The sequence below is a fragment of the Oncorhynchus nerka genome, linkage group LG9b (assembly GCF_034236695.1).
Source record: "Oncorhynchus nerka isolate Pitt River linkage group LG9b, Oner_Uvic_2.0, whole genome shotgun sequence".
In the NCBI taxonomy this organism is placed as follows: domain Eukaryota; kingdom Metazoa; phylum Chordata; class Actinopteri; order Salmoniformes; family Salmonidae; genus Oncorhynchus; species Oncorhynchus nerka.
In genome coordinates, this window is record NC_088424.1 from 42,308,540 (window position 1) to 42,334,410 (window position 25,871).

At 44.4% G+C, this 25,871-nt stretch overlaps 1 protein-coding gene across 3 annotated transcripts in view; it reads left to right on the forward strand.

Moving 5' to 3' along the window:
- LOC115114757 (SLAM family member 5-like) overlaps window positions 1-22,524 on the forward strand; it is a 40,801-nt gene extending 18,277 nt beyond the window's left edge. For 2 of the 3 annotated variants that reach the window (XM_029643243.2, XM_029643244.2), the window contains exon 5: window positions 1,150-4,083. The gene's annotated coding sequence lies outside the window, so the exon portion shown is untranslated. Of the gene's footprint in view, window positions 1-1,149; window positions 4,084-19,814 lie in introns of those variants that run through there. The other variant, XM_065013733.1, reaches the window with a different exon arrangement.
- The last annotated feature ends 3,347 nt before the right edge of the window (window positions 22,525-25,871 follow it).

Here is a 25,871-nt window from a genome sequence, read left to right on the forward strand (position 1 = left end):
ATAGCGAGAATAGGAGAGGGCCTAGAACAGAGCCCTGGGGACACCAGTGGTGAGAGCACGTGGTGTGGAGACGGATTCTCGCCACGCCACCTGGTAGGAGCGACCTGTCAGGTAGGACGCAATCCAAGCGTGGGCCGCGCCGGAGATGCCCAACTCGGAGAGGGTGGAGAGGAGGATCTGATGGTTCACAGTATCGAAGGCAGCCGATAGGTCTAGAAGGATGAGAGCAGAGGAGAGAGAGTTAGCTTTAGCAGTGCGGAGCGCCTCCGTGATACAGAGAAGAGCAGTCTCAGTTGAATGACTAGTCTTGAAACCTGACTGATTTGGATCAAGAAGGTCATTCTGAGAGAGATAGCGGGAGAGCTGGCCAAGGACGGCACGTTCAAGAGTTTTGGAGAGAAAAGAAAGAAGGGATCGAGTCTGGTCTGTAGTTGTTGACATCGGAGGGATCGAGTGTAGGTTTTTTCAGAAGGGGTGCAACTCTCGCTCTCTTGAAGACGGAAGGGACGTAGCCAGCGGTCAGGGATGAGTTGATGAGCGAGGTGAGGTAAGGGAGAAGGTCTCCGGAAATGGTCTGGAGAAGAGAGGAGGGGATAGGGTCAAGCGGGCAGGTTGTTGGGCGGCCGGCCATCACAAGACGCGAGATTTCATCTGGAGAGAGAGGGGAGAAAGAGGTCAGAGCACAGGGTAGGGCAGTGTGAGCAGAACCAGCGGTGTCGTTTGACTTAGCAAACGAGGATCGGATGTCGTCGACCTTCTTTTCAAAATGGTTGACGAAGTCATCTGCAGAGAGGGAGGAGGGGGGGGGGAGGGGGAGGAGGATTCAGGAGGGAGGAGAAGGTTGCAAAGAGCTTCCTAGGGTTAGAGGCAGATGCTTGGAATTTAGAGTGGTAGAAAGTGGCTTTAGCAGCAGAGAGAGAAGAGGAAAATGTAGAGAGGAGGGAGTGAAAGGATGTCAGGTCCGCAGGGAGGCGAGTTTTCCTCCATTTCCGCTCGGCTGCCCGGAGCCCTGTTCTTATATTATAGAGCATTGAACCACTGAGAAATATTTAATTTATTGATTTGAGGTAATTAATGACCTTGTTTTATAACCGGGTCACCGTTCATAAATTCACAGTGAAATTGTTACTGTATGTTTTTATTCTCCAGACTCCAGGTAACAGTCATGTAGGCGGTGAAGAGCAGGAATCTCCAGGTCCAGCATCACCCTCCATCTACAGTATGGTGGGACTACCCCAACCCCAGCCTATGAACCATTCCACCATGATGGGAGACCAGTCTCCACCTGAGGACTTCCCCATGACCTCCATGACCATGCCTGAGAGTTTAAATGCTACTGTATGGTGGGACTACCCCAACCCCAGCCTATGAACCATTCCACCATGATGGGAGACCAGTCTCCACCTGAGGACTTCCCCATGGCCCCCATGACCTCCATGCCTGAGAGTTTAAATGCTACTGTATGGTGGGACTACCCCAACCCCAGCCTATGGACCATTCCACCATGATGGGAGACCAGTCTCCACCTGAGGACTTCCCCATGACCTCCATGACCTCCATGACCATGCCTGAGAGTTTAAATGCTACTGTATGGTGGGACTACCCCAACCCCAGCCTATGAACCATTCCACCATGATGGGAGACCAGTCTCCACCTGAGGACTTCCCCATGGCCCCCATGACCTCCATGACCATGCCTGAGAGTTTAAATGCTACTGTATGGTGGGAAAAATAGAAGCAAACAATAATCAGGAATTTGAACATCATCTTAGACCAGGATTCTATCACATAGCTTTTTGTCAGCTATACACCTTTGAAGGCAATGTTCCCGCGTTCACTGAGAAAACATTCAATTCAGTTCAGTCGGGAAATTATGTTTAAATGTACATAGCTGACAAACCATGATCAAATTGAATCTTGGACTAAGACCGCGGAATATCCGTGCTGTAGCGTGATTGAAATTGAAAGGCAATGTACCTGCTTGTGTGGGGACTGCATCGGTAAACTCTGCATATGTCGGCTCAATCAGAAATGACCTTTACATTTCTATCGTGCTACAATTCTGATATTCTTCCAAACAACGATCAACTACAGATGAAGGATGTTAATTTGACCACACTGTTGTTGCAGGAAATGCAAAATTGTAGTGTATTCGAGGTTTAAAAATGCTTCTAAAGTTTGGAATTTACACTTTAAAATATCAAACTTGATTTGCCAATACAAAAAATCTAAAACCATTCATTATATCCCCATAATCCTGATGCTTCAGGATATTTTCCTCCTGTGAGAAACTGGTCAAATTAAGATCCTACATCAGTCTTTGAAAATGTTAAATATATATATTTTTTCCTTGTAACATTTTTGAACCATCATGACAGTAGTATGCTGTAAAAGTACAGAAAAATAAGTGAACATTTCAAATTATTCATCATAGTGGGTATTAAACAGAAACACATCATTCATCTTAATGGGTATTAAACAGACACACATCATTCATCTTAATGGGTATTAAACAGAAACACATCATTCATCTTAATGGGTATTAAACAGAAACACATCATTCATCTTAATGGGTATTAAACAGAAACACATCATTCATCTTAATGGGTATTAAACAGAAACACATCATTCATCTTAATGGGTATTAAACAGAAACACATCATTCATCTTAATGGGTATTAAACAGAAACACATCATTCATCTTAATGGGTATTAAACAGAAACAAATCATTCATCTTAATGGGTATTAAACAGAAACACATCATTCATCTTAATGGGTATTAAACAGAAACACATCATTCATCTTAATGGGTATTAAACAGAAACACATCATTCATCTTAATGGGTATTAAACAGAAACACATCATTCATCTTAATGGGTATTAAACAGAAACAAATCATTCATCTTAATGGGTATTAAACAGAAACACATCATTCATCTTAATGGGTATTAAACAGAAACACATCATTCATCTTAATGGGTATTAAACATAAACACATCACTCATCTTAATGGGTATTAAATAGAAACAAATAATTTATCATAGTGGGTATTAATCAGAAAAAAAGAATGTATCATGGTGGGTACTTAACAGAAACAAATGAACCAAAAACATGTGATACTGTACAGTCAGATATTCTTATATCATATTATGCTGTGCATTATACTATGTCATGTAATGCTATATTATGGCAGGCCCTAATAATATGCCTTGAAATGTTATGCTATCTTACATTAGGCTAAAGACATGCTACGGTACTTTGGCGACTGGTAAGTGTTTTTTTCCTTTGGGCTGTATGTTTCAATGTGTAGTTCATACATGCATAATCTATACGCAGAATTAACGTTTTACCTCAATAAGCAGCTGTTTTCTGGAAGCTGTGCGGCACCATTTTCCCTACATTTACCTCAACGTGCGTCAGCCCGGTAGAAATTCGCGTTTCAGCCGATGAGCTTCAGCCCCTTGCCATTTGAGTGACAGCTAGCAAGACACACACACACACACACAGCAGAGCGAGAGAGAGCAATGAAGTGTTACACATATCTGCACATTTGTGGCGTAGCATGCAATTTTCAGGTCCCACTTTTGGCTTGTGAGCGTTACTTTCAGAACTACTTCCTAAAAAATATAACAAATAAAATAAAAAATATCTAAGGTATGTTATTTATATAGCAACAAATGAAAAGAACAAGTAAATATTTTTGAAAACTTTTTAAATGACCCAATCTGGTTTACATGTGCAGGCAACATCCTTCTGTTTCTGTGTACTGTACATTGTTACATAAAAAGGAACATCATCTGCTGCTGTATGGGGCGGCAGGGTAGCCTAGTGGTTAGAGCGTTGGATTAGCAGTCGAAAGGTTGAAGATTCAAATCCCCGAGCTGACAAGGTACAAATCTGTCGTTCTGCCCCTGAACAGGCAGTTAACCCACTGTTCCTAGGCCGTCATTGAAAATAAGAATTTGTTCTTAACTGACTTGCCTAGTTAAATAAAGGTAACAAATTAAAAATTCATTGTAAATAATATCGTCACTGTGGGAAGCCCTGTCAATTGTAAAAATACAATAAACATAATTCTGTCACTTGTGGGCATAAATCAGTGTTGTTTGTAGAATGTATCCATGATGTAGAGGGTGATGACAGCAGAGATCATGATGACCAGCCTCACAGACACCAGGAGGATCTTCAACATGTACACAGACACGCCAGCAGGGGGAGCCACTGGGCTACAACAGTTAGACATTATGTTACAGTTCCTCTAGTCCAGCACGTCAGACAAAAGGGTTGGGACACTTCCATTTCAATTCCAGTCAATACAGAAAGTAAACCATTTTCCTAATTGAAATTAACTGGAATGGAAATGGAATTGACCATTACCCTGCTAGACACTTCAACAATTAGCCTGGGGACTACCCTGAGTTTACAGTTCCTGTAATGTGTATAGTTGCTACAATAATGTGTGCTCTTACTTTCAATATGAATCATTATTAAAGATGAAATACAGTGGGGCAAAAAAGTACTTATTTTCCACCATAATTTGCAAATAAATTCATTAAAAATCCTTCAATGTGATTTTCTGGATTTTTTTTCGTAATTCTGTCTGTCATAGTTGAAGTGTGCTTATGAGGAAAATTACAGGCCTCTCTCATATTTTTAAGTAGGAGAACTTGCACAATTGGTGGCTGACTAAATACTTTTTTGCCCCACTGTATACAGTGCCTTCAGAAAGTATTTCACTCCCCTTGACATTTTCCAAATGTTGTTATGTTATAGCCTGAATTTAAAATGGATTACATTTTAGGTTTTGTGTCACTGGCCCGCACACAATACCTCATAATGTTTTTAGAAATTAATGAACAATGAAAAGCTGAAGTTTCTTGTCACTCAACCCGTTTGTTATGGCAATCATTATTGAAGACATTATTGAAGATAAAAACATCCTAAAGATTGATTCTATACATCGTTTCACATGTTTCTACGAACTGCAATATGACTTTTCTTCTGAACTTTCGCCTGGACCTGGATTTGTAAACTGAACGCGCTAACAAGGAGGAACTGGGATTCCTGGGAGTGCATTCTGATGAAGATTATCAAAGGTAAGTGAATATTTATAACACTATTTCTGACTTCTGTTGACTCCAATCTGGCGGAATCTGTATGGCTCTTGATTTGTTGTCTGAGCGCTGTACTCAGATTATTGCGTGGTTTGCTTTTTCCGATTTAAAAAAAAAATCTGACAGTGGTTGCATTAAGGAAAAGTATATCTCTAATTCTGTGCATAACACTTGTATCTTATATTAAAGTTTATGATGACTATTTCTGTAAATTGATGTGGCTCTCTGCAAAATCACCGGGTGTTTTGGAAGCAACACATTACTGAATTTAACGCGCCAATGTAACTGAGATTTTTGGATATAAATATGCACTTTATCGAACAAAACATACATGTATTGTGTAACATGAAGTCCTATGAGTGCCATCTGATGAAGATCATAACATTTTTGTGACTCCGCTCTTTGGCTGGAAAAATGGCTGTGTTTTTTTGTGAGTAGGTGCAGACCTAACATAATCGCATGGTATGCTTTTGTCGTAAATCCTTTTTGAAATCGGACACTGTGGTGGGATTAACAACAAGTTTATCTTTAAAATGGTGTATAATACATGTATGTTTGAGGAATTTTAATTATGAGATTTCTGTTGTTTTAATTTGGAGCCCTGCACTTTCACTGGATGTTGGTCAGGTGGGACATTTGCGTCCCACGTACCCTAGAGAGGTTAATACAGCCACAGTGAAAGTCACCAACAGTGGTTTCAATGGTCAAGTTAAGACAAAATTTAAACAGGGAGGAAAGGGCAGTGAATCGGTCCCAAGGTCAAAGCACCTGTTTTAGTTGTGGGGCTGTTGGTAAAGGGAGTGTGGAATGTAAGGGAGCCTACTGCACTCGCTGCCTTTGGAGGGAATGCTAAGAGGCTGGCCTCTATATGGTCGATTGTGGTTTGCCGAGAGGACAGTTTCTATATGGAGGGGGATGTAAGAAGCCTCGTCTCACACAACTTTCTAATAGATACTGGTGCTCAGACATCACTGATTTTTTGCATTGAGAAATTGTCTAGAATTGCAACAGGGAAAAGTATTACATTTAGCGGGGTAGCGGGCAGAATCAAAAGTGATTCGACTAATACCCATGTCTCTGACCATAGGACCAGTAACAATACCCAGATCATTATACATGGCGATGGGTGTGGAACCAATTTTGGGGTTGGATAATCTATGCAAAATTACGGGGGAATGGGTTCTAAAAGGTAACAAGGCAAGCTCAGAAAACCATTTATTTTTTATTTGTTTTATCTCATGAGACACTTAATTCCGTCTTATTGTGAAAAAGCTTTATAGAATTGACTAACACCATCACGCATTGGGGTTACCAAACCTAAAACGAACTTTTAAAATGTTGTTCATGACTAAGAAGGGCATTGAATTTCCAATGGAGATTGGTAATAGTATATGCAGTAACCGTGGGGATGGATTAAAACACAAACGATTAATGAGTGGAGGGAAGTCAGTGGACTGCCGGTGAACAGAAGTTATCATGTTTTGTTTTGTCTGTAATTAAAACTTTTGTGTTGCTGATTAACATTTGGCAAAGGGAATACTAACGAAATATACATGTTCTCTTCCAGGAGAGGATGGGGTGTCCCTATCTCTCTCTTTGAAATGTTTCCTGAGGCTGTTGTCTTGGGAGGGCAGTTAGTGAAATTCTGCAGTTTTATTAAGTATAAAAGTACCTGGATTCGGGTGTAAAGGGAGCTCCCAATTAAGTAAGACCTGGCCATTTGTTTGTTTTTGCCTTACGTTTTACCACACACACCATCACACAAACATAAGCCACCGGTTATGAATATTTGTTAGCGGTGTTAATGCCGTGTCTCATTTAATTGTGTGGGGTCTTTAATTTAGTTTTAGTAGGTTATTCACGGGTTAGAAAGGATGCACTTTAAAGGGCACACAAATTAAATGTAGTAAGTATCTAATAAGGATTTTGGGTTGCACACATGTAAGTTCTCCAGATAAGAAATGTACTGAGAAACCCAATGTAAACCGGGTACACAGAATGTTTCAAATGTCTTTAAATAAGTAGAAGTACAGGGAAAGAAAAGGAAAAGAACATACTCACTTAATCACCCTCCCCAGAAAGCCTAGAGACATTGGGTTGGATTTAAGTATAATATGAACAAGTTGTTGTTGTTTTGTCTTGCTTCAATACAAATCTCACCAAATTGGGTCTGCTGTCTGGTAGGGATTTCTCTGCGAGGGTTAGCCCTCTAACTCCTTGACCCTGTAATTCTGCGGTGAGGTCGCCAATATGATAAGGGAGTATAAACCAATATGCAAAATGCTTTCAACAGTGTGTTGTAATGCTCTTTGCCATTTGTCTTATCAATATTGTATTAAGAAAATTGGGAATGTAATAATTAGTCATACGGTGAGTAGTTTGTCTGGATTTCCTGAATCAGAAATGCCCTAACCTGTTCTAGACTGTCCTCTCTAAAAGTTATGGCGATAGTGATTCCAGATGTTATCTAGATGCATGGAAGGGAAAATTCGACAGAGAACAGTCTGAGCCTCAACCCATCTAACCGGCTGAAGTAATGGCGACAATGGCGTTCACTACGGCCCTGTACCACTTCAATTATAATTGTTATAATTTTTGTACTTTTACCCCTTTTTCTCTCCAATTGGTAGTTACAGTCTTGTCCCATGACTGCAACTCCTGTACGGACTCAGGAGAGGCGAAGGTCGAGAGCCATTAGTCCTCCGAAACACGACCCTGCCAAGCCGCACTGCTTCTTGACACACTGCACGCTTAATCCGGAAGCCAGCCGCACCAATGTCTCGGAGGAAACACGTACAGCTGACGACCGAAGTCAGCATGGAGGCACCCGGCCCTCCACAGGAGTCGATTGGAGCGCAATGGGACAAGGAAATCCAAGGCCGAATAAATCCTCCCCTAACCTTTCAACGGTGCTGGGCCAATTGTGTGATGCCTCTTGGGTCTCCCAGACACAGCCGGCTGTGTCACAGCCCAGGACCTAACCCGGGTATGTAGTGACGCCTCAAGCACTTGCCTTAGACCGCAGTGCCTTAGACCACTGAGCCACTCGTATGGCCTTCCTGCACCACCTAAGACCTACATTTGAAGTTGGAAGTTTACATACACTTAGGTTGGAGTCTTTAAGACCACTGCACACATTTCTTGTTAGCAAACGATAGTTTTGGTAAATCAGTTAGGACATCTACTTTGTGCATGACACAAGTAATTTTTCCAACAATTGTTTACAGACAGATTATTTCACTTATAATTCACTGTATCACAGAAGTTTATATACACTAAGTTGACTGTGCCTTTAAACAGCTTGGAAAATTCCAGAAAATGACGTCATGGCATTAGAAGCTTCTGATAGGCTAATTGACATCATTTGAGTCCAATGGAGGTGTACCTGTGGATGTATTTCAAGGCCTACCTTCAAACTCAGTGCCTCTTTACTTGACATGGGAAAATCAAAAGAAATCAGCCAAGACCTCAGCAAATAAATTGTAGACCTCCACAAGTCCAGTTCATCCTTGGGAGCAATTTCCAAACGCTTGAAGGACCACGTTCATTTGTCAAAACAATAGTACGCAAGTATAAACACCATGGGACCATGCGCCGTCATTCCGCTCAGGAAGGAGACGCGTTCTGTCTCCTAGAGATTAACGTACGAAAAGTGGGTGGGTGTAAAAAGTGCAAATCAATACCAGAACAACAGCAAATGACCTTGTGAAGATGCTGGAGGAAACAGGTACAAAGTATCTATATCCACAGTAAAAACGAGTCCTATATCGACATAACCTGACAGGCCGCACAGCAAGGAAGAAGCCACTGCACCAAAACCTCCATTAAAAAAACAGACTACGGTTTGCAATTGCACATGGAGATAAAGATCGTACTTTTTGGAGAAATGTCCTCTGGTCTGATGAAACAAAAATAGAACTGTTTGGCCGTAATGACCATTGCTATGTTTGGAGGAATAAGGGAGAGGCTTGCAAGCCGAAGAACACCATCCCAACCATGAAGCACTGGGGTGGCAGCATCACGTTGTGTGGGTGCTTTGCTGCAGGACGGACTGGTGCACTTCACAAAATAGACGCCATCTCAATTTATTGTGGGGAGCTTGTGGAAGGCTAGCCAAAACATTTGACCCAAGTTAAACAATTTAAAGGCAATGCAACCAAATAGTAGTTGAGTGTATGTAAACTTCTGACCCACTGGGAATATGATGAAAGAACTAAAAGCTGAAATAAATGATTCTCTCTACTATTATTCTGACATTTCATATTCTTAAAATAAAGTGACCTAAGACAGGGAATTTTTACTTGGATTAAATGTCAGGAATTGTGAAAAACTGAGTTTAAATGTATTTGGATAAGGTGTATGTAAACTTCCGACTTCAAATGTAAATGCCTAAATTCCTCAGATAATACTTAGAATCGTATGCAGTATTTTTGCCCATCAGTATGTTTTTATTTACCATGAAATTGCTGCTCTTTAAAAATAGAACCTTAGAGATATACAAAAGTCTACTTGTGCAGGTCACCAATCAAAACCCTAAAAGGAGAGACATTTTCAACTTCATGGTGTTGAGATGGTGCTCCAAACAAGATATGATAGGTAGACAGACAGATATATACGGCAGAAGAGAGGATAGCCACTAAATAGTCTGTTCGCTTGTGTTGGTGTTTCCTGTTGAGTTAATTAAAATAAGAGGAACTTCTCTTCCTGGCTCAAACCACAGCAGTAACACCAACAAGCTACGTGTGGTCCATGGTGACACTTGGGTGTCATGTAAAACATTTCATTTAAATAAACACGTTCAATGTGCAACAAATTTGAGCCATATACTATAAGTGGTACTGAAAAAAACTTGACTACAGTAAGTTCATAAAAGGACATATGAAATGAACTCAGCAAAAAAAGAAACGTCCCTTTTTCAGGATCCTGTCTTTCAAAGATCATTCGTAAAAATCCAAATAACTTCACAATTCTTCATTGTAAAGGGTTTAAACACTGTTTCCCATGCTTGTTCAATAAACCAATGAACAATTCATGAACATGCACCTGTGGAACGGTCGTTAAGATACTAACAGTTTACAGACGGTAGGCAATTAAGGTCACAGTTATGAAAACCTAGGACACTAAAGAGGCATTTCTACTGACTCTGAAAAACACTAAGAAAGATGCCCAGGGTCCCTGCTCATTTGTGTGAACATGCCTTAGCATGCTGCAAGGAGGCATGAGGACTGCAGATGTGGCCAGGGCAATAAATTGCCATGTCTGTACTGTGAGACGCCTAAGACAGAGCTACAGGGAGACAGGACGGACAGCTGATTGTCCTCGCAGTGGCAGACCATATGCGTAACAACACCTGCACAGGATCGGTACATCAGAACATCACACCTGCGGGACAGGTACAGGATGGCAACAACAACTGCCCGAGTTACACCAGGAACGCACAATCCCTCCATCAGTGCTCAGACTTTTCGTAATAGGCGGAGAAAGGCTGGACTGAGGGCTTGTAGGCCTGTCGTAAGGCAGGTCCTCACCAGACATCACCGGCAACAACGTCGCCCTATGGTCTGGGGCGGTGTGTCACAGCATCATCGGACTGAGCTTGTTTTCATTGCAGGAAATCTCAACGCTGTGCGTTACAGGGAAGACATCCTCCTCCCTCATGTGGTACCCTTCCTGCAGGTTCATCTTGACATGACCATCCAGCATGATAATGCCACCAGCCATACTGCTTGTTCTGTGCGTGATTTCCTGCAAGACAGGAATGTCAGTGTTCTGTCATGGCCAGCGAAGAGCCCGGATCTCAATCCCATTGAGCACATATGGGACCTGTTGGATCATTGGGTGAGGGCTAGGACCTTACCACCAGAAATGTCCGGGAACTTGCACAGCAAGAACTGGTGCAGTCCATGAGGAGGAGATGCACTGCAGTACTTAATGCAGCTTGTGGCCACACCAGATACTGACTGTTACTTTTGATTTTGAACCCCCTTTGTTCAGGGACACATTTTTCAATTTCTGTTAGTCTCATGTCTGTGGAACTTGTTCAGCTATGTCTCAGTTGCGAATGTACTGTACTGACAAATTTTCTAAAACAATGTTGGTAGAGAAATTAACATTAAATTCTCTGGCAACAGCTCTGGTGGACATTCCTGCAGTCAGCATGCCAATTGCACACTCCCTCAAAACTTGAGACATCTGTGGCATTGTGTTGTGTGACAGAACTGCACATTTTAGTTGCCTTTTGTCCCCAGCACAAGGTGCACCTGTGTAATTATCATGCTTTTAAATCAGCTTCTTGATATGCCACATGTCAGGTGGATGGATTACCTTGTCGAATGAGAAATGCTCACTAACATGGATGAAAACATTAGTGCACAAAATGAGAGAAACTAGGTTCCACAGGACATTTACTTAATGTTGTAATAATGAAATACATTTGTTTTTAGGATGTTCACTTCATATGTTTTAGGTTTAACATTGATATTTACACAATATACATTTTACATTGTCTGCTCTGTTGGAGGCTTCTAACACCCAACACTCCAGCTGACAATTGTTGTAGTCCAGACCTATGCTATAGAAACTCAATAAATCATTGAGTCTGAGCAAAACTGTGCAGTTTTATAGCTAATGTCCTGTAATTAAAAATATGTTATCCTCTTAAGGATTAGCCCCGTTTTTAAAATTCTCGCCTAAAATAACATACCCAAATCTAACTGCCTGTAGCTCAGGCCCTGAAGCAAGGATATGCATATTATTTGTACCATTTGAAAGGAAACACTTTACAGTTTATGGAAATGTGAAAGTAATGTAGTAGAATATAACACAATATATCTGGTAAAAGATAATACAAAGAGAAAACCGTTCTTTTGTATTTTTTTGTACCATCATCTTTGAAATGCAAGAGAAAGGCCATAATGTTTTATTAGTCCTTAGATCTTCAAGCCGATATAACTCAACTGTAATTAAGCCACTCAGGAAAATTCTATGTCATCTTGGTAAATAACTCCAGTGTATTTTTGGCCTTGTTTTGGGTTATTGTCCTGCCGAAAGGTGAATTTGTCTCCCAGTGTCTGATGGAAAGTAGACTGAACCAGGTTTTCCTCTAGTATTTTGGCTGCGCGTAGCTCTATTCCATTTATGTTTAAACAAACTCCCTAGTCCTTGCAGATGACAAGCATATCCACAACATGATGCAGTTACCACCATGCTTGAAAACATTAAGTGGTACTCAGTGTGTTGCATTTTCCACAAACATAACGCTTTGCATCCAGGACAAAGGTAAACTATTCCTATAAAAAATAATAACTTCAAGAAGGGAAACTGCCTAAATGATTATGGACCCGTAGAACTCATGTCGGTAGCCACGAAGTGCTTTGAAAAGCTGGTCATAGTTCACATCAACACCATCGTGGTGAGACCCACCTCAATTCGCGTACCACCCCAACAGATCCACAGAGGACGCAATCTCAATCACACTCCACACTGCCCATTCCCACCTGGACAAAAGGAACACCTATGTGAGAATGCTGTTCATTGACTACAGCTCAGTGTTCAACACCATAGTACCAACAAAGTTCATCACTAAGCTAAGGACCCTGGGACTAAACACCTCCCTCTGCAACTGGATCCTGGACTTCCTGATGGGCTGCCACCAGGTGGTGAGGGTAGGCAACAACACATCTGCCACCCTAATCCTCAACACTGGAGCTCCCCAGGGGTGCGTGCTCAGTCCCCTCCTGTACTCCCTGTTCACCTACGACTGTGTGGCCAAGCACGACTACAACACCATCATTAAGTTTGCTGATGACACAACAGTGGTAGGCCTGATCACCGACAACGATTATACAGCCTATAAGTGGGAGGTCAGAGACCTGGCAGTGTGGTGCCAGGACAACAACCTCTCCCTCAATGTGAGCAAGACAAAGGAGCTGATCGTGGACAATAGGAAAAGGAGGGCCGAAATGGCCCCCATTAACATTGACAGGCCTGAAGTGGCAGGGGTCAAGAGTTTCAAGGTCCTTGGTGTCTACATCACCACTGAACTACCTTGGTCCAAACACACCAAGACAGTTGTGAAGAGGGCACGACAACAACTTTTCCCCCTCAGGAGACTGACAAGATTTACCATGGGTCCCCAGCTTCACCTGGAATGTTTTTTCAACAGTCTTGAAGGAGTTCCCACATATGCTGAGCACTTGTTGGCTGCTTTTCCTTCACACTGTGGTCCAACTCATCCCAAACCATCTCAATTGGGTTGAAGTTGGGTGATTGTGGAGGCCAGGTCATCTGATGCAGCACTCAATCACTCTCCTTCTTGGTCAATTAGCCCTAACATAGCCTGGAGGTGTGTTTTGAGTCATTGTCCTGTTGAAAAACACGATAGTCCCACTAAGCGCAAACCAGATGGGGTGGTGTATCACTGCTGTGGTAGCCATGCTGGTTAAGTGTGCTTTGAATTCTAAATAAAACAAAGACAGTGTCACCAGCAAACCACCCGCACACCATCACACCTCCACCTCCATGCTTCACGGTGGGAATCACACATGCGGAGATCCTTCTTTCACCAACTATGCGTCTCACAAAGCTGCAGGAACCAAAAATCTTAAATCTTGGCTCATCAGACGAAAGGACCAATTTCCACCGGTCTAATGTCAATTGCTTGTGTTTCTTGGCCCAAGCAAGTCTCTTCTTCTTATTGGTGTCCTTTAGTAGTGGTTTCTTTGCAGAAATTCAACCATGAAGGCCTAATTCACTCAGTATCCTCTGAAACATTGATGTTGAGATGTGTCTGTTCCTTGACCTCTGTGAAGCATTTATTTGGGTTGCAATCTGAGGTGCAGTTAACTCTAATGATCTTTTCCTCTGCAGCAGAAGTAACTCTGGGTCTTTATTTCCTGTGGAGGTCCTCATGAGAGCCAGTTTCATCACAGCATTTGATCGATTTTGCAACTGCACTTGAAGAAACGTTCAAAGTTCTTGAAATGTTCCACATTGACTGACATTCATGTCTTAAAGTAATGATGGACTGCCGTTTCTCTTCGCTTATTTGAGCTGTTCTTGCCATCATATGGACTTGGTCTTTTACCAAATAGGGCTATCTTCTGTATACCACCCCTGCCTTGCAACTGATTGTCTCAAACGCATTAAGAAGGAAAGAAATGACACAAATGTACTTTTAAGAAGGCACACCTGTTAATTGAAATGCATTCCAGGTGACTACCTCATGAAGCTGGTTGAGAGAATGCCAAGAGTGTTCAAAGCTGTCATCAAGCGCAAAGGATGGCTACTTTGAAGAATCTCAAATATAAAATATATTTTACATTTACATTTAAGTCATTTAGCAGACGCTCTTATCCAGAGCGACTTACAAATTGGTGCGTTCACCTTAAGACATCCAGTGGAACAGCCACTTTACAATAGTGCATCTAAATCTTTTAAGGGGGGGGTGAGAAGGATTACTTTATCCTATCCTAGGTATTCCTGAAAGAGGTGGGGTTTCAGGTGTCTCCGGAAGGTGGTGATTGACTCCGCTGTCCTGGCGTCGTGAGGGAGTTTGTTCCACCATTGGGGGGCCAGAGCAGCGAACAGTTTTGACTGGGCTGCGCGGGAACTGTACTTCCTCAGTGGTAGGGAGGCGAGCAGGCCAGAGGTGGATGAACGCAGTGCCCTTGTTTGGGTGTAGGGCCTGATCAGAGCCTGGAGGTACTGAGGTGCCGTTCCCCTCACAGCTCCGTAGGCAAGCACCATGGTCTTGTAGCGGATGCGAGCTTCAACTGGAAGCCAGTGGAGAGAGCGGAGGAGCGGGGTGACGTGAGAGAACTTGGGAAGGTTGAACACCAGACGGGCTGCGGCGTTCTGGATGAGTTGTAGGGGTTTAATGGCACAGGCAGGGAGCCCAGCCAACAGCGAGTTGCAGTAATCCAGACGGGAGATGACAAGTGCCTGGATTAGGACCTGCGCTGCTTCCTGTGTGAGGCAGGGTCGTACTCTGCGGATGTTGTAGAGCATGAACCTACAAGAACGGGCCACCGCCTTGATGTTAGTTGAGAACGACAGGGTGTTGTCAGGATCACGCCAAGGTTCTTAGCGCTCTGGGAGGAGGACACAATGGAGTTGTCAACCGTGATGGCGAGATCATGGAACGGGCAGTCCTTCCCGGGAGGAAGAGCAGCTCCGTCTTGCCGAGGTTCAGCTTGAGGTGGTGATCCGTCATCCACACTGATATGTCTGCCAGACATGCAGAGATGCGATTCGCCACCTGGTCATCAGAAGGGGAAAGGAGAAGATTAATTGTGTGTCGTCTGCATAGCAATGATAGGAGAGACCATGTGAGGTTATGACAGAGCCAAGTGACTTGGTGTATAGCGAGAATAGGAGAGGGCCTAGAACAGAGCCCTGGGGGACGCCAGTGGTGAGAGCGCGTGGTGAGGAGACAGATTCTCGCCACGCCACCTGGTAGGAGCGACCTGTCAGGTAGGACGCAATCCAAGCGTGGGCCGCGCCGGAGATGCCCAACTCGGAGAGGGTGGAGAGGAGGATCTGATGGTTCACAGTATCGAAGGCAGCCGATAGGTCTAGAAGGATGAGAGCAGAGGAGAGAGTTAGCTTTAGCAGTGCGGAGCGCCTCCGTGATACAGAGAAGAGCAGTCTCAGTTGAATGACTAGTCTTGAAACCTGACTGATTTGGATCAAGAAGGTCATTCTGAGAGAGATAGCGGGAGAGCTGGCCAAGGACGGCACGTTCAAGAGTTTTGGAGAGAAAAGAAAGAAGGGATACTGGTCTGTAGTTGTTGACATCGGAGGGATCGAGTGTAGGTTTTTTCAGAAGGGGTGCAACTCTCGCTCTCTTGAAGACAGAAGGGACGTAGCCAGCGGTCAGGGATGAGTTGATGAGCGAGGTGAGGTAAGGGAGAAGGTCTCCGGAAATGGTCTGGAGAAGAGAGGAGGGAATAGGGTCAAGCGGGCAGGTTGTTGGGCGGCCGGCCGTCACAAGACGCGAGATTTCATCTGGAGAGAGAGGGAGAAAGAGGTCAGAGCACAGGGTAGGGCAGTGTGAGCAGAACCAGCGGTGTCGTTTGACTTAGCAAATGAGGATCGGATGTCGTCGACTTTCTTTTCAAAATGGTTGACGAAGTCATCTGCAGAGAGGGAGGAGGGGGAGGAGGATTCAGGAGGGAGGAGAAGGTGGCAAAGAGCTTCCTAGGGTTAGAGGCAGATGCTTGGACTTTAGAGTGGTAGAAAGTGGCTTTAGCAGCAGAGACAGAAGAGGAAAATGTAGAGAGGAGGGAGTGAAAGGATGTCAGGTCCGCAGGGAGGCGAGTTTTCCTCCATTTCCGCTCGGCTGCCCGGAGCCCTGTTCTGTGAGCTCGCAATGAGTCGTCGAGCCACGGAGCAGGAGGGGAGGACCGAGCCGGCCTGGAGGATAGGGGACATAGAGAATCAAGGGATGCAGAAAGGGAGGAGAGGAGGGTTGAGGAGGCAGAATCAGGAGATTGGTTGGAGAAGGTTTGAGCAGAGGGAAGAGATGATAGGATGGAAGAGGAGAGAGTAGCGGGGGAGAGAGAGCAAAGATTGGGACGGCGCGATACCATCCGAGTAGGGGCAGTGTGGGAAGTGTTGGATGAGAGCAAGAGGGAAAAGGATACAAGGTAGTGGTCGGAGACTTGGAGGGGAGTTGCAGTGAGGTTAGTGGAAGAACAGCATCTAGTAAAGATGAGGTCGAGCGTATTGCCTGCCTTGTGAGTAGAGGGGAAGGTGAGAGGGTGAGGTCAAAAGAGGAGAGGAGTGGAAAGAAGGAGGCAGAGAGGATTTTGATTTGTTTAACACTTTTTTTGGTTACTACATGATTCCATATGTGTTATTTCATAGTTTTGATGGCTTTACAAATATTCTACAATGTAGAAAATAGTAAAAATAAAGAAAACCCCTTGAATGAGTAGGTGTGTCCAAACTTTTGACTGGTACTGTATATATAAACAATACTTTTAAGAATGCTAATGTATTACCAACAACGGTGAAAAGCCGGAAGCAGAATGCCATGAACCATTATTACCTGGAAATCATTTTATGATGTTGTGCAGGTATACTATTCATGAGCTCACCTTGACTGACAGCTTTTTGAAACACCCTTGTGAGCAGAGCTGAGAGTTGATCGTGGACTGTTGGACATCAGACAAACAGCAGCAATATCCTGTATTTCTATTGTTTTGTAACGAAAACCAGAGTACAGTTCACTGATACACTTTGTAACGCCTGAGTCACATTAGAAACTTACACATAAGGAAATGTACATGAAAACAGTTATTCTCCACATTTAAGAACTCTGCGCCGGCGGGGGAGGAAGAGGGACGCATAAACCCAGCAGTGAGAGAGTCCTCAATATACCCTTCCATTGCTTTGGTCTCCGTACCCGACAGGGAATAAAGTCGCACCCGTGGAGGTGTAGTGCCCAGGAGAAGGTCGATGGCGCAGTCATAGGGCCGATGCGCAGGAAGCGAGGAGGCACGGCCTTGCTGAAAGCCTCCCGGAGGTCCTGGTATTCTGCTGTAACGGCGGAGAGGTTCAGGGATTTTCCCAAGCCCGCAGGAAGACTTCCCAGGGCAAGGAGTGCCGACTTCAGGCAATGCTCATGGCGAAACGGGGTCCAACCCAGGATAGAACCAGGAGCCCAGTCGATCAGAGGATTGTGCCTCTGGAACCAGGAGAACCCCAAAACCATGAGTGCATGAGGGGATTCAATGGGCAGGAACTGCATACTCTCACTGTGATTGCCTGACACTCTTAGGTTAATGGGAAATGTAGTGTGGGGGACTGCCAATAGAGCACCCTTCCAACGCTCTGACAACCATAGGAATGGAGGGGTTGTGTGGGGATTCCCAGTTTCAACACAAGGGTAGCGTCCATAAAGCTCTCGTCGTCCATAGAGTCAATGAGTACCCGGAGAGATTTGGAATGGTCGCCCCACAACAGGGTAGCATGGAGAGGGGTACGAGCAACGTAGGATGGGAAACTCCCCGTACAACTCACCAGTGTACTCGTACCTACTTGATGAATCTGGGTTTTTAATGGCAGGTAGCTAAGAAATGTCCTGTAGCTCCACAAAATGGACAGCTAGGGGTGTTAAGTCTACGTATGCGCTCAGCCAGAGACATTTTAGCCCTGCCCAGTTGCATGGGCTCCGAAGGAGGCGAGTCGGCAGCCATCTGTGATTCCCGAGAGAACTCGGGTGACATCGGGTTCACTCGGACATGTCGACTTCGGGGGTTTCCGGGTTTCCACGGAGGTGGCGACAGGGCACAGATTCTCTTCCCCTCCTACATTCTCATAACCGCCCATCGATCCAGATGGTCAAGGCTATGAGGGATTGAAGGTCCACGGGCAGCTCCAGGGCTGTGATCTCATCTTTGATCACCTCCGATAATCCGTCAAGGAACATGTCGAACAATGCTTCCGGGTTCCCAGGCACGCTCAGCCACCAGCGTGCTAAAATCCATTGCATAGTCTGCCACACTACGGGAGTCTTGACGTAGCTGGAGCAGCTTACGAGCAACTTATCTCCTGGACAATGGAGAATCGAACACCTTCCGTACTTCCGCCACAAACTCCTCCAGACTGAAGCAGATGGCGGACTGTTGCTCCCACACCGCCGTGGCCCAGGTGGGTGCCCTCCCAGACATCAGTATTATGAGGTACGCTATCCTCGAGGGGTGAGAGGGGAACGAAGAAGGCTGCAGCTCGAAGATGAGGGAGCACTGGGAGAGAAAGGCCCGGCAGGTTCCAGAATCTCCGCCGTAGAGCTCCGGAGAAGGTAAGCGGGGTTCTTCGGACACTGGGGTAGGCTGGGAAGAAATGGCGCTGGTAGCGGGGTTGCTGATAGTCTGGGGGATTACTGGTGTGGCCCCCTGCCTAGTAGGGAATTTGCAGAATTGCTCCAGCAATGTATCGAATGCCTGGTCATGGCATTCTGCCACGGTATGGAGTCCCTCTGTATGGCATTGCAGTAACTCCTTGTGTCTTCCAATGGTGGCTCCTTCCTCCACAGCATTGTGGAGTTGGTCTGTTTGCTGGGTCAGTAATGGCCAGTTCGTACTATCATGACTATGATATGACCCAGATGCAGACACAGGAGGTGGATAGTACAGTTCTTTTTTTAAATAAAAAATAAATAAAAACTGTAACCTTTATTTAACTAGGCAAGTCAGTTAAGAACAAATACTTATTTACAATGACGGCCTACACCGGCCAAACTCGGACAACACTGCTCTATGGGACTCCCAATCACAGCAAGGTTGTGATACAGCCTGGAATCGAACCAGGGTGTCTGTAGTGATCCTTCTAACCCCCTTGGCTTGTGCCGTGGCGGAGATCTTTGTGGGCTATACTCAGCCTTGTCTCAGGATGGTAAGTTGGTGGTTGAAGATATCCCTCTAGTGGTGTGGGGGCTGTGCTTTGGCAAAGTGGGTGGGGTTATATCCTTCCTGTTTGGCCCTGTCCGGGGGTGTCCTCGGATGGGGCCACAGTGTCTCCTGACCCCTCCTGTCTCAGCCTCCAGTATTTATGCTGCAGTAGTTTATGTGTCGGGGGGCTGGGGTCAGTTTGTTATATCTGGAGTACTTCTCCTGTCCTATTCGGTGTCCTGTGTGAATCTAAGTGTGCGTTCTCTAATTCTCTCCTTCTCTCTTTCTTTCTCTCTCTCGGAGGACCTGAGCCCTAGGACCATGCCCCAGGACTACCTGACATGATGACTCCTTGCTGTCCCCAGTCCACCTGGCCATGCTGCTGTTCCAGTTTCAACTGACCTGAGCCCTAGGACCATGCCCCAGGACTACCTGACATGATGACTCCTTGCTGTCCCCAGTCCACCTGGCCATGCTGCTGCTCCAGTTTCAACTTCCACCTGACTGTGCTACTGCTCCAGTTTCAACTGTTCTGCCTTATTATTATTCGACCATGCTGGTCATTTATGAACATTTGAACATCTTGGCCATGTTCTGTTATAATCTCCACTCGGCACAGCCAGAAGAGGACTGGCCACCCCACATAGCCTGGTTCCTCTCTAGGTTTCTTCCTAGGTTTTGGCCTTTCTAGGGAGTTTTTCCTAGCCACCGTGCTTCTACACCTGCATTGCTTGCTGTTTGGGGTTTTAGGCTGGGTTTCTGTACAGCACTTTGAGATATCAGCTGATGTACGAAGGGCTATATAAATAAATTTGATTTGATTTTGATTTGATTTGAGATGCAGTGCCTTAGACCGCTGCGCCACTTGGGAGTTCTCAGATTATGTATTGTAAACACTGGGCAGGCAAAGGGCAGGTGGAGGACAGGCAGAGGTTTGTAATCAGGTCAGAGTCAGGCAGGTACAGGGCGGCAGGTAGGCTCAGGGTCAGGACAGGCAGAGGTTTGTAATCAGGTCAGAGTCAGGCAGGTAGGCTCGGGGTCAGGGTAGGCAGAATAGTCAAAACCGGGAAAACTAGGAAACAGGAAGATGGGAAAGCACGCTGGTAAGATCTGACAAGACAAGATGAATTGCAACAGACAAACAAAGAATATAAGTATAAATGCACAGGGGATAATGGGGAAGATGGGCAACACCTGGAGGGGCGTGGAGACAAGCACAAAGACAGGTGAAACAGATCAGGATGTGACACATTATAAATAGCAATATGTTCAGTTCAATTGTTTGTATTGATCAGACATGTATTTGATCATAGGCCAGCATAGCCAAAATGTTGATCAACATGAAACTCATGAGAAAGAACATTTTTATTAGAGCCATACGCCTAATATAGGAACCTGTTCACCCTACAATGTGCAGTACCCCATTGATTCGTCCAATTTGTAACACTCATCTCCCGTCTGAATGCTTGTAAAAAATAATACAAAGTAACAAAGTGTCATGTCATATAACATAGAAGTTAATTACTTAGGCTTTAGGAAATACAACCATCTACAGAGATTGATGGGGAGTGGAGTGGGAGAGGAGAGGGACCCATGTGCCCCGATTCAATTAAGCAGGCTTCAGTCACCCACTTGGCTTCAGTCACCCCCAAGATTTAAGCTGGAGACAAATCCAGCTATATACTCCTCCTTGTCAGGCCTCTCAGACTGGACAGAGGGGTCCTGGGAAGGACAGCTCGCACAGCTTCCCCACATATAGGTGCTGCATCAAGGGTGACCTCATTTAAGAGACAAAAGGAGTGTGGAGTGTGTTTTTCCGGCATGCTGTTAGTTTGCTAGCTAAAAGTCACAACACAGATAAAAAGGGGTATCAGTATCGTTCTGCCACGTTCTGCTTGAGCTACAGTATCTTACGGTTTGCAAACAAAGCCGTATGATGCGCACATGTGGTTTTAAGGAGTTACATATTTAAATGAGTTGAGATTATAAGACGCTACCATTGGTGTATAATATGTCCGGCAATAAATGAAGTTGCATTATCCTGGAAGTAATGCCTGCTTCCTGATTCGAGAGTTACTGGAAGGGACCAGTAACTTTATGATCAACTTGTCAGTGTAAAAGCTGCAGTCATTTGACAATACTTGGGTCAACCTACTGGTTTCATTGAATTTGATGAAAATCATGATTTTCACTATTAGTGACCTTTAAATGTTACTGTACGTGGTGGTTCCAGGATGACAGCCAATGAGGGAGCACAGAACAGCAGAAGAAGATAGAAGTGGTGGAGAAGCCATTGGGCCACGCAGGCCAGTCAACTGATACTGTTAGTTGTTGAGCCAGGTACTGGAGCTAGTTACTGGAGTGACAGACAGTAGCTTCATCTCATAGTACCAATACAGATTATGGCCCCTTAGGTGTAGGTTGAAGTTTCACTTAGGTACAGATCTAGGATCAGCTTCCCTGGCCCATTGAGAGAGAGGGAGGGGTGTCACAGACCATGTGATGCACTGTGGACCTTTTGAACCGATACTAGATAGGAACATTTCATACTCTTATGAACTTTAACATATTGCTATTCTATATTTATAATATTTCAGTATTACAGAAAATGCCTGATCATACATGGCTCAACTGTTTTTCTATTAATCTATTGCTTTTATTAAACCTTCTTCAATTCAAACAAATGACTGAATTGGACTTTTCTGCTGTGGAAAAGCACATAGAGACAGCCTCAATTGTAGTTTAAAGTCGGTAACTCATATGCCTTTTGCACCCTCATGAGGATGTGGTCGGCGACACTTTGCTTCTTGAATGTCCAATATCTTGAAACCTTGACTGCTGACATGCATAACATTTTGGCGCTGTATTAACAGTGGACTAATGAAAACCTTTTTGGAGTGGATATTTCCTGTAAAGCCTCCAGGTTTGATACATTATGAGGCTATTGTAATGCTTTGTAAGACGTGTCATGTCATGAGCATGTATGCCTCTCTTAAAATATCTTATTACCTGACTAATGATCCTGACTAATGATGATCCTGATCCTGACTAATGATCCTGACTAATGATGATCCTGATCCTGACTAATGATCCTGACTAATCCATTTTGTGTCAGGTGACATTTTGATACATAGAATAAATAACTTATCACAAGACATTATAAAAATTCATACATGCTTTTAACAAGCTATAAAGCATTTATATTGGCAGGCTTTAAGTAAAGTGAAAGACACATGAGTTCCATGAACCACACGTAGCCTGCTGGTGTTACTTCTGTCAGTGTGGTTTGAGCCAGAAATAGATTTTAATTGTAGCTTAACTCAACAGGAAACACAGATACAAGCAAAGAGACTTTTTACACAGTATCCTCTTTTCTACCTTTGTATGGACAATGAAGCCCCCTTTGACTACCATCAGTGTTAAAAAAAGTATCTAATTTGGGGGTTTGGATTGATGACCTGCATAACATGTTCAACCAAAAAAATGTCATTCAAACAGAAGGGGGAACTAACAAAGAGTCACTAACAACAACCAAAACGAATCAGGTTATAGGAGGGGTTCTGAAAGACACTCAGGTGGGGTTATAGGAGGGGTTCTGAAAGACACTCAGGTGGGGTTATAGGAGGGGTTCTGAAAGACACTCAGGTGGGGTTATAGGAGGGGTTCTGAAAGACACTCAGGTGGGGTTATAGGAGGGGTTCTGAAAGACACTCAGGTGGGGTTATAGGAGGGGTTCTGAAAGACACTCAGGTGGGGTTATAGGAGGGGTTCTGAAAGACACTCAGGTGGGGTTATAGGAGGGGTTCTGAAAGACACTCACAGGGGTGTCCACTGAAAGACCACACTAAAAATAAAATGGTTCTTGGAGGACCTTTCAGGATAATTGAAGGTTAAAATAATTCCTTAAGGTTAATTTAAGAACCTAAACACTGCCATCAGTTCTAATTATTTTGACCTTTGTAGACTTAAGGGGTGCTTTGATGAACCCTTTTCAAAATAAGGGTTTGTTTTGGAACTAGCAGTGCGCTCGTGAGTAAAGGGCGCTCGTGCATATAATTGAAATTGAGAACGTTGGTCAAAAGATGCACTGGGAAGAGGGAAGCGTGTGGATGGTTGGAAACGCACAGATAAGAGATGACTTACAACTGATCAATGTGAAAGGTGAGTAAACATGAGCTATTCGCTAGCTAAGATAATAATTCATCAAACAACTCTATCATCAAAAAGCTCTACTGAACAAAATTATAAAGGCAACGTGTACAGTGTTGGTCCCATGTTCCATGAGCTGAAATAAAAGATCCCCAAAAGTTTCCATAAGCACAAAAAGCATATTTCTCTCAAATGTTGTGCACAAGTTTGTTTACATCCCTGTTAGAGGGCATTTCTCATTTGCCAAGATAATCCATCCACAGGGGTGTCATATCAAGAAGCTGATTTAACAGCATGATCATTACACAAGTGCACCTTGTTCTGGGGACAATAAAAGACCACTCTAAAATGTGCAGTTTTGTCAGATAACACAATGCCACAAATGTCTCAAGTTTTGAGGGAGTGTGCAATTGGCATGCTGACTGCAGGAATGTCCACCAGAGCTGTTGCCAGAGAATTGAATGTTAATTTCTCTATCATAAATCGCCTCCAACGTCATTTTAGAGAATTTGGCAGTACGTCCAACCGGCTTCACAACCACAGACCCCATTTAACCACGCCAGACCAGGACCTCCACATCCGGCTTCTTCACCTGCGGGATTGTCTGAGACCAGCAACCCTGACAGCTGTTGAAACAGGAGTATTTCGGTCTGTAATGAAGCCCTTTTGTAGGGAAAAAAATAATAATTCTGATTGGCTGGGCCTGGCTCTCCATTGGGTGGGCATATGCCATCCTATGCTCACCCATGGCTGCACCCCTGTCCAGTCATGTGAAATCCATAGATTAATGCCTAATTCATTCATTTCAATTGACTGATTTCCTTATATGAACTGTAACTCAGTCAAACCTTTTCAGGCTGCGTTTATATTTTTGTTCAGTATAAATAAACAGTAACCAGCGCTCTTCCTGTAGTACAATACATGTTACAATGATATTCAATTATGATAAATTAAATACTGGTATTTCAATGCACACCTCAAACTACTGTGCTAATGCTACGCTCGGTTGCAGCAGCTTTTCTATAATAAAACAATGCTAGTGGCAAATAGCAAACCCACAATGGGAACAATAAAATAGCATAATATTCACAATAGCTCGGAAACGCTGCATTTTCCCGTAGCATCCCTACACAACTGGTGCTGTAGCCTCCAATGAAACGGCGGGAGAAGTTGGCAAACCCCAGGAAACGTTGTAGCTGCACCCTGGACGTCGGGTTGGGACCAATTCACTTCTGCTTTCAACTTTTCAGGGTCCATCTGGACATTTCCTTCAGTGATGACATATCCGAGAAAGGTGATTGCAGAACGGTGGAACTCGCACTTCTCCGCTTTCACAAATAACTGGTTCTCCAGGAGGTGCTGAAGGACTTGTTGAACATGGAAGACTTGTTCTTGGGCAGAACGGGAAAACACCAAGATGTCGTTGAGGTTTACGAACACGAATCAATTTAACATGTCCCGGAGCACATTGTTTACCAAGGCCTGGAAGACAGTGGTGAGTTGGTGAGTCCAAACAGCATGACCAGGGACTCATAATGTCCACTGGCAGTGTTGAAGGCTGTCTTCCACTCATCTCCTTCGCATATCAGAACCAGGTGGTATGCATTCCGAAGGTCCAGCTTGGAGAAGATGGTAGCCTCCTGGAGAGGTTCGAAAGCCGAGGAGAGGAGTGGTAGGGGGTTACGATTCTTGACCGTTAAGTCATTAGGTCTCTTAACAGGGCAGGTGGCAATATAATGTCCCGCAGCCCCACAGTACCGATAACAGTTGGAACTCAGTCTACGGGAACGTTCCCTAGGCGATAGTCCAGCTCTGCCCAGCTGCATAGGCTTATGAGTAACCGACTCACTCGTCGCCGATGATTCGAGGGAACTCGGGTGGCTTCGGCTCCTCTCGGAAGTACACACTTCAGGGACCTCTGGATTCCTTCAGAGGTGAGCAAGCAGCAGATGAATGAATGTTCCTGAGACCTGACCTCCTCTCACTCCGACGTTGTCGTAGACGCCCAACAATCCTAATCGTAAGGGCGATGAGGGAATTGAGGTCCAATGGTAACCCCTGCGCTGCAAACTCGTCTTTTATTTCCCCCGAAGGAAGGTATTGAACAGAGCCTCCAGGTTCCAGGCACTCTCAGCGGCCAATGTGTGAAACTCTACCACGTATTTTCTGCTGGCTTGCCCCACCACCACAGAAAGCACTGAGCTAGGCTGA